Genomic DNA, 6,812 nt, shown 5'->3' with positions numbered 1-6,812 from the left:
TTATGAATTTTTGAAGTTAAGGTAAGAAATTTGAAAATAACTGTTTGAGGAAATAAACAGTGTAACTTTCATTCAAAATTGAGCATGTTTGATGAAGTGTATTAATTAGTTAGTACTTTTCACTTTCAAAACACTATAAGAGCTTTGAATAGAAAGCAAAACCATCTCATTTTATTTTTTTTATATTTAGTTACTAATTTTCAAATTTTGTCAAAATTTTAGGGTCACTACATGAATAGTAACCCCAAGAAAACCAAATTTTAAGGTTTGACTTCTTAAGCCTAATGGCATACCTTGTAGTGCCTAATGGCATGATTTGGTCTATAATACTCTAAAAAGAAGGAATGCTACAATACCACTCCATAAAGCTTGAACATAAGCTAATCTACATCACATTGTAGATTACAATGAAAAACAACACAAAAAAAGCATCCATCAAAGTAAACAAAACAAAGTTCACATTAATGTCACACCTTACTTCTAGAATGACTTAGAGTTCAATTAGAATCATTTTAGATCATAGTGGATGGTCTTGAGCTCAAAAATATCATTTAGGACGTTACTTTTTAGAAATTACTGTTCACCATACGTTTTTCAGATTTCAAGTCTAGCTTTGAAAAATCATAACTAATTTTGAAAAATCGTATGTGAGATTTTTCAAAATTCTACAAAAAGCTCTTTTAACGCTCTTTAAGGAAAAAATATTCAATTAAACTTATCTTTGGCCAATTCGTATAGTTTAATAGATAAAGATTACTGTTCATTTGGTAAAATATGAAACTTTCAGATTCTGTGCTTTAATTTTGAAAATTCATATCTCCTTGTGTACACATCCAATTGAGGTGATCTGACTCTCATTTTAAATTTTGAGATGTGTACTATAGGTATGTTAAATTTCGTGGCTTAATTTGTCCATTTGGTAGGTCAAACTGAAGCTCAAATCCAACTGCTCCAGAACCTATGTTTTATCCCTTAACTAACTTTTACTTTAACTCTTTTTATTTCTTTGGCATGTAAAACTTAGGCTTACTTGTTCCCATTCATTCTCATACATTTTCATTCATGCCATAGTCATTCTTACTTTTTCCCATTCATTCTCATACATTTTCATTCATGCCATAGTCATTCTAAACACATACATTATATCATGGGCATTCATAAACATAATTTACAACATAGGAGAATTATACATTGAACATTAACCTGATTCATTAACATTAATAATTCTCCACTTTCTTCTCCTTGCTTCTCATGCCATTATTGCCCATCATTGATTGACTTAAATGTTTGGTTAGGGAGGGGTAAGATTTGGTAGAATTTCAGTAGCAAACAATATCATATTAATCATGCTATATGGATACTAATGCACTACACACAACTTGTTTATTCTCTTGTTAATTAGTGACATATCAGCATGCTCAAAGCTAACTTCTTGATGCATGACCATAGAGACATAATCTACTCATCATGAATAGCAATTACAGTAGCTAAAACATGTCACAATAACATTTAAATAACATATACACAGCAATACACAAGCATACAACATCAAGCAATGGCAATAGGTAAGTTCACTACCTTGCACCTCAAGCTTTCCTCTTGGTTTTCCTTTGACTCCCTTGACTTTCCAACCATATGAACCTTCAGTCAACATTATCAAACATCCTCTTGAACGTTCCAAGGTCCTAAACATAATCACATTAGTCATACAATCTATTAGGACTAAAAGATTATATAAGGTTCAAGACTAACTCTCTTGAACTTAACCTCTTTCTCTTAATTTTTGGATTAATGTTCTAGCTTTGTAAAAATTATTCTCTTAAGCTAATCCTACACAATTTTGTCTAAGAAATCCAAATATGAGCTTAGATTAAGAAAATAGGGGGGGTTCATAACTCCAAAAATTCCAACCTTAATGCTAATGCTTCCAATGCTTGTTCTTTAGGTTTACCCTACAACATTTTTCATTTTAAACACAATGAAAGCATCAAAACTATGAAAATCTCATCCTAGGGTACAGATTTCATATTGGCCGAACATTATACCGAACAACCATATCATACAATTCTTCCAATTTCAACATAGATCCACTTGAAAAGTTTAACATCAAAATCATCCTCTCCTAACTCTTATTAATTTTGGCCAGCACTTGCCCTTAGGGGATTCCATATTTTTCAACCATTAAAATCAAGAACACGAAGCAAGAAACGACATAGAATAACCTACTAACCTTAGATCCAAGCTTGGTTGATCAAAGGTAGGTGTCCTCCTCTTGATTATGCTTCAAGAAATAAAATTACAAGAGTTTTCCCTAGTATTCTCATGTTAGCCGAAATGGAGGGATAGGAGAGGCTCTATTTATAGCCAAAACTTTGGCTTGAATGGACTAAAATGCCCTTAGTAGCTAATAGAAAGGGTAAGGGCAATTTTGGAAATTTAAGTGGATTTTTACATCATCTTCTTACATCATCCTTACATCATTCTTCTAGAAGGTGCTAAGTGTCACAAATTTGGTAGAGCAAAAGGGAGATTAAATCCTAACCATTAGATTAAAACTTAATTTTTAAGTTTCTTCCTAATTTACTTGGCCCACATTTCTTCGGCTTTCTTGACGGCTTTCCGGAGCTCAGAAAATTCTTGTGTCCCCTCCATAATTTTCATTTTATTCTAGAGAATATTTATAAATTTTTTTAGGCCATAACACTTCCTTTAACCCTTACATAAAAATCATTTACTAAAATGCCTTTTTATCGGCATAATCGGCTTTTTAATTTATTAAGGCCATTCCACTAGCCTTTTAGTTGCAAGACTAATTTTATAAATTAGTAAAACCTTCCAACCATTTAAACTTATTTTTGTGTACATTTTTGAGGTATCTTGCTATTTTAAATAATTACTTCAAATGATATACTTTTTACCGGCTATAATCTCATAAATTCCATTTAAGCTGCCTCAGGGGTATTTTTGTCATTTCCCTTCACAAAATATTTTTGGAACATTATTTTCCATTTTCTGGGATTTCCTTAGAATTTTTCGTGAACTTTCCAATCCTACCCCTAATGACCATAACTTTCTGAATTTACGGTTTTACTCCTGCTTGGGCTTAATCTCATAAAACTTTCTCTTTGAGAATTCTAACTTATCCTTTAGCCTGTATCTAGCCTCTTTTCTCTTTCTGGGCCTTTGAGACTTTACTGGAGCCTCTAGCTTTGATTATACTTCAGTCCCTGAAAACTTTTACTTTGCAGTTTAGTCCCTGAAATTGCTTTAACTTCTTTTCTCATCGTCGTGACTTCTGCTCAAAAGGGGCTTAGTCGCCTCGCTTCTTTAGGTTACTTTTAGGGCTCCTAGGCCTAAAATTTAAGATGTGACAACTAACACCTTGGAATCCCAAACAACATCATCAATCATCAATCAATACTTAAATCAAACTCAAGCCCTCAATCAGAAGTCAAATATTGTTTCGTCAACACTACCAACTCAAAGAAACTAACAAACAACTTCAATATCAATCATCCATATCAATTCCCTAATTTACACTTAGAAATTTCCACCTCCAACACACCCAATTTTACAAATCATTCAATATCAACAATCTAAACTAGTTAAAACTCTTTTCTAAGTCTAGTTAACAAACTCAATCATTAAAATACTATTTGAATCATCACATTATTAATTCCTGTAATATCCCTTTTCTAACAACGAACCCTAACGTCAAAGTCTTATACAAATCAAAATTCAACAAAACTAAATCGATTAAACATCTTATCTAAGTTAAATAACTTTAATAAACCCAAAAAATTTAGTCAAAACCTTAAAAGAATTTAAAACAACAGAGAACGCTAAATCTAAAACTTCTAAATCTGAAAAATCTAATAGAGAAAGGGAGAATACAAGATAGAATCACTTAATTGATGATTTGGAAGTTCAATATGCTCTTAGAGGTCAAAAATTACAAACCTTAGTAGAGCTCCTTCGTTCTCCCACTTCTACTCTTTTATTTTTTGTGTTTCTTTTTTTTTTTATTGGATGATAAAGAAGCCTAGAACAAGACAAATAATCAGCAACTAACTCTTAAAAGCAACTCTAACCTGCCCGATCTTCTTCAAGAGTGTTGCAGACCATTCCTGGAGGAGTTATCTAGATGGCTCTTCATCTCTAAAGCTTTATCCCAAGGTGAACAGGCATATCGGTGCTTCTGTCACACTCTCTGAATATATGTGTTACCTTCACTTACTAGTCTCTACTTAGAAGCTCTTCAATTTTGTTATGTATTTTGGCCAGGATAAGAAACTTACATTCCTTATTTATGGGTTCTACTAACTATTGTGCATCATTCTCCAATTCAATTTTTTGGAAACGCATCTCCTAGCACAATTTCAACCTTTTAATAAGGCCCTAAGCTTTTGCTTCCAAAACATTAACATTAGTTAGCTTCAGGCAAAACCTCTGATCCACTCCCCCTTACTGGTAGTATGTTTTGATGATGACAAAGTGTATTACAAATCAAAAGTTTTTTTTTCATATGTAGAGTTCTCAAGTAAAAGATTTCTTTCAAGCTTTACTCAAGATATTTACCGAGCAAGTGTGACATTATTGTCTAAATCACTTTACTCGATTATGTCACATCCCACAGAATTTAGCATTGATAGAAGAGATGAAAAATTTGGTTAAGGGCTAATAGAAAAAAAAGATTGGCTAAGAAGACTAGGTATGGAGTGAGACCCAAAAAGGGTCCGAACCGACATTTTCAAATTTATCGATTCAAGAAGCGCAAAATGGGAAAATGTGAGAAAAATTACAGAAAATTCCTAAAAAATGGTAAAAAGGTAAATTAGAGGTTTTGAAACCTCAGTGGAGGCCCTAAAGGTAAAAATGTTATGAAAATAGCTATTTATAGAATTTCCTGAAAACAGAGGTTTTTCCAGAAAAATAGTAGAAATCGGGTGGAAATAATTATTTTAAAAAGTTAGAGCCTCAATAATTCTGAAAAAAATATGGAATAATTATCTAAGTATTTTATGGAAATTTATAAAATTAATTTTAGGCCTTAGAGGTACAGGAATTAATTTTAGAGAATTTATTCTCTCGCAGTTTTACCGATAAAGGCCTAATCGGGAAAAATTCAAAATAAATAGTTAGAGGTGGAGAAAAATTCTGGAAATTTTCAGATCATATAATTATATTAAAAGAGGATTTTTCATGGAGAGAAATGCAAATTTGGAGGCCTAAAAAAATTATGAAAAGTTACAAGTGAATAGTAACCAATAAACTGCATTTTTGTTTGGAATTAATGATTATAAGTGGGTCTCACCTTTTCTTTCTTTTTGGGACAGAATTGGGCTTCATTTTGGGCTATGAAAAGTGATAGAACCCAATCTTTATATGGTTTTCTCAAGTGTTTTCTAATGTTTTGTAACGCTTTTACCCTCATTATGCATACATTTGCATCCTTCTGATTATATTGATTCATGCATTGCATTTTACTATTTAAGGGGCAAAAAAAGTCATTTTTATTTCCTTAATTATAATTGTCTTGATCTGTAATCAGTTAGCCTTTACAAAGCTCTTGGTTGTCATTTGTAGGCAAATGGAGAAGAAGCTAAGACCCAAAATGGAGCATAGATGGAGCCACAAAGTCATAAGAGTCACCACGCAAGATTAGAGTGTTCTGCGTCCCTAGGTCATGACTTGACTTGCTGAGGTCGCGACCTGGATGCTCTTAAGTGAAGTTGCTCGTTTTGGAGCCAAGCCAAGACTAATTGTGCCTCTGTGTCCCTAGATCGCGACATGGCCTTTATGAGGTCACGCCTTGAGTGTGTTAAGTAAAGTTATGCATTTTAGAATAGGTTTTTCAACTTCTACACTTAGGGGAAGCAGCGACCACGAACCCACACTCCTCTATTCAATAGATTTGTAAAAGGATGAGCCTCCATCATATCCTCTCAAGCCTTCATTGATCCTAGACCCCAAACCTTCATTTTTCCTCACTTCTTCATCATTTTCTGGGATTGTAAACTGATTAAACCACTCCAATTATCTTCTTCTCCATTTTTCCAACCCTATTTTTAGTATCACTCATGGCTATTCATACTTGGAGTGATTATGATCAGTTTGAAGACATGATAGGGTAAATCTTTAGCCTCTTAGTGATGGAAGACAAAGCTTGAGTTCAAGGACTTAATAGGAGAGTTATTAGTCTAAACCTGTGCTTAATTTTGTGTTGAACATTTCTAGATTTAGAGATTTTTGCACTTATATAAGACTTGGTTCATGATTGTAAATCTTGTGTTTAGACTACTGGAATGTATTTGGATTGGATGCTATTTAATGTTGGATCATTTATATAAATATATTAGTTTCGAATCCTTGTGTTCAATTGAGTATCAGTGATTATTGATGATTAATCTATATACTTGGTATTCTGTGATTGTTGATTGACAGTCTGAGGACATTTGCATCATCTATTCATTTACACTCTAAGTGGTTTTCAACAATGTTTTAAAATACGTTAATTAACTTTGATTAAAATGAGTTTCATTAATTAAAACATTGGACCCAAGTAATTACTTGGGGTTTTCTTCAGATCTAGAGATTTCTAAAACTCCCAATCAATTTAAAAGCAGTGATAGCTGAGTTTTCATCATCAAGAGACTATTCCATTCATAACTTCCCTTTAATCCAAAATATTTCTTCATTCATTTAAAATACTAAAAAGATTTACTTCTTTGCAATTTACATTTACTATACCACTCTTTGAACAATTAAACCTCCTTTTTCTTTACCCAAATCATTATGTTTTTTATAACCAG

This window comes from Neltuma alba, unplaced genomic scaffold (assembly GCF_004799145.2).
Source record: "Neltuma alba isolate B1F8T4 unplaced genomic scaffold, ASM479914v2 tig00010087_pilon, whole genome shotgun sequence".
Taxonomy (NCBI): Eukaryota; Viridiplantae; Streptophyta; class Magnoliopsida; order Fabales; family Fabaceae; genus Neltuma; species Neltuma alba.
The sequence above is the reverse complement of the archived record's forward strand: the minus strand, read 5'-3'. Positions refer to the sequence as shown.